The sequence below is a fragment of the Pinus tabuliformis genome, chromosome 6 (assembly GCF_031772625.1).
Source record: "Pinus tabuliformis cultivar Carrire ecotype Pingquan chromosome 6, CPIR1, whole genome shotgun sequence".
Classification (NCBI taxonomy): domain Eukaryota; kingdom Viridiplantae; phylum Streptophyta; class Pinopsida; order Pinales; family Pinaceae; genus Pinus; species Pinus tabuliformis.
Window position 1 is genome coordinate 1277938639 of NC_142292.1, and position 3426 is coordinate 1277942064.

Here is a 3426-nt window from a genome sequence, read left to right on the forward strand (position 1 = left end):
TCAGAGTTTCTGCAATTTTTTTTAGTGAATATTGCAATCATGTTTTTATTCATTATTTACAGTTTATTATTTTTCCTCAAAATTAAACACATTGAATCATTGTCGGTTGATTTCAATAAGAGATATTTTGATCGATTTTTCACAATATCAACAATATATTTTATTTTTTGCATCTATCTCAATACTAGATAAATAATTGTTCCAACTATTTCTTGTAAACATGTAGTATTCTCCAAATACATGCCTACATTAGTTAATAATACAAATTAGCATGTATTCATTATTGTGTATCATGAACAAGTGTGAACGTTTTCATCCTTTAACCAATCAATTTTACTCATGAAGTATATTACATATGTGCAATCTAACTATCAAAACCATATAACAATATCAAAACGGTCTCTTTCAACAAGACTAAACGTATAAAAATAATGATGGTAATGATCATGTACATGTTACTAAAGTCCAAATGTTCTTCCTGACCAAAATTTCTCTGATTTCTGAAAGCGGAGAATTGGCTATATGGATTGTTAGTATAGGCTCGAGGATCATAAATTGTTAATAAGAAGGGGATGAAAAGCAATTCTCTCCTTCGCCGCGATAAGAAACTGTATCACTGTCACTTCCGTTACAAGGAACTCGATTTGATCCTTTTTCCTAATAAGGAAACTCAACGTTCATTTTTTTCTTTTTATTTATTTACAAGGAAGACCGTAAAACGTAAAACCAAAATAGTTCACTCAGAACACCTTTTAAGAGATTACGTGGAACGATCAGATCAAATAAACCATGACCAAATAAATGCTCAGTCACCTGAAAATCTTCAATCACTTTCTGACCTAATGTCTGTTCGATTACTCTTTACCTGCAAATGCAATGTACGCTTTAGGTTCGGTAATAATAATATCTCCCAACATGCCAAAACTAGCAGTCACTCCACCAGTTGTCGGTGACGTCAGAATCGATATATATAACAACTTTTTCTCCTTCTGATGAATATATAATGCAGAAGCTATTTTAGCCATTTGCATTAAACTAAAACTTCCTTCTTGCATACGTGCTCCTCCGGAAGCACACACCATAATTAATGGAAGAGATTCCGCGGTAGCGCACTCGATCAGACGGGTTATTTTCTCACCTACTACAGAGCCCATACTACCTCCCATGAACTGAAAATCCATAACTCCGAGTGTGATAGTAAGACCATTTAATTGACCTATGCCTGTTTAAATAGCATCAGTTAAACCTGTCTCTATTTGATAGAAAGTGATATGATCCTTATAAGATTCATCCTCAGAATTAAGATTATCAGAATGAGAAGGTTCATTCTCAGAATAAAATTGAAGAACATCTAGAGTGTACATGTCTTCATCCATAGGACGCCAAGTGTCACGATCAATTGGAAGTTCTATTCTATCTGAACTATTCATTTGCAGATAATATCCACATTCTTTACAAACACTTTGATTCTCTCTCAAGAATCTGAGATATAGTAAGTTCTCGCAATTATCGCATTGAGCCCATAACTTCTTAATTTTAGCGTAATCAATACTTTTATTCTTGTTTTTCTCCGTCTCATTGGCATCCTTACTATCCCTTTCGACCGAATTTTTTAGTAATGCAGTTATTTTACGCTTGTCTTCGAACCACTCCTTTATAGACATAGAGTTTTCCTTCCATATAAAGGTGAAAATTGTTACTTTTCCTATCTTATTTTGTATGAAGAGAAGTCGTATAAGTATAAATACAATGATGAAAATTATTAATCAATAGTGGAATGAATCATTGAGAAATCATTTCCATTTATTATTGATTAGGAATCTGAAGTATCGATCCGGGATTATGATAGAATACTTTATTCTATTATAAAGAAAGATTCTCTCCTATACCGCGATGGAAAGGAATTTTCATTTAAAATACAACATCTTTTGGGCTAGAAGGGATTTGAACCCTTGAATTCACGGTCCGGAACCATGAGCTCTGATCCATTGAGCTACCAACCCTATCGAATGATCTATAAGATCATTGTAAAGGATGAATAGGATTCGTTATCGAATGCTTGACCCAAATTTTTTTTCATAAATAACTCTGTTTGAGATATTTAACCTTGGAAATATCTATATATCAATATCTACATAGATATTGATATATAGATATTAATATATGGAAATTCCATATATTGATATCTGAAATCCCATATCTCCGCTCACGATTTGGACTAATATTTGGGGTAGTAGTAAAAGATTGGGCTGAGTCCGATTGGTAGAACGAAAGTCACTGGATTACAAGCGATCAATCACATCAAATTCAAATTTGATCTCCTTCCATACTTCACAAGCAGCAGCTAGTTCAGGACTCCATTTACAAGCTTCACGGATCACTTCATTACCTTCACGAGCAAGATCACGTCCTTCATTACGAGCTTGTACACAAGCTTCTAGAGCAACCCGATTAGCTACTGCACCAGGTGCATTTCCCCAAGGATGTCCCAAAGTTCCCCCACCAAACTGTAGTACGGAATCATCCCCAAAGATCTCGGTCAGAGCAGGCATTTGCCAAACGTGAATACCTCCTGAAGCTACGGGCATAACACCTGGCATAGATACCCAATCTTGAGTGAAGTAAATACCACGACTTCGATCTTTTTCGATAAAATCATCACGCAGTAGATCAACAAACCCTAAAGTTACGTCTCGTTCCCCTTCAAGTTTACCTACTATAGTACCGGTGTGAATATGATCTCCACCGGACATACGCAATGCTTTAGCCAGTACCCGGAAATGCATACCATGATTTCTTTGTCTGTCAATAACTGCATGCATCGCGCGGTGAATGTGAAGAAGTAGGCCGTTGTCTCGGCAATAATGAGCCAAAGAAGTATTTGCGGTAAAACCTCCCGTCAGGTAGTCATGCATAATGATAGGAACTCCCAATTCTCTTGCAAATACTACCCTTTTCATCATTTCTTCACATGTACCTGCAGTAGCATTCAAATAATGTCCCTTAATTTCACCCATCTCAGCCTGAGCCTTATTAATTGCTTCCGCACAAAAGACAAAACAATCTCTCCAGCGCATGAATGGTTGGGAATTTACGTTCTCATCATCCTTAGTAAAATCGAGTCCACCACGGAGACATTCGTAAACTGCTCTACCATAGTTTTTGGCTGATAGACCCAATTTTGGTTTGATAGTACATCCCCATAAAGGATGACCATATTTGTTCAATTTATCTCTTTCAACTTGGATACCATGAGGTGGACCCTGAAAAGTTTTGGAATAAGAAGGGGGAATCCACAAATCTTCCAAACGTAGAGCCCGTAAGGCCTTGAATCCAAATACATTACCTACAATGGAAGTGAACAAGTTAGTAACAGAACCTTCTTCGAAAAGGTCAAGGGGTAAGCTACATAGGCAATAAATTGAG

At 36.2% G+C, this 3426-nt stretch overlaps 1 non-coding gene across 1 annotated transcript; it reads right to left on the bottom strand.

The window, feature by feature from the left end:
* Positions 1 to 1929: 1929 nt before the first annotated feature.
* Positions 1930 to 2003, bottom strand: TRNAR-CCG (transfer RNA arginine (anticodon CCG)). The gene has a single exon. It is a non-coding gene; the product is annotated as a tRNA-Arg (tRNA).
* Positions 2004 to 3426: the final 1423 nt, after the last annotated feature.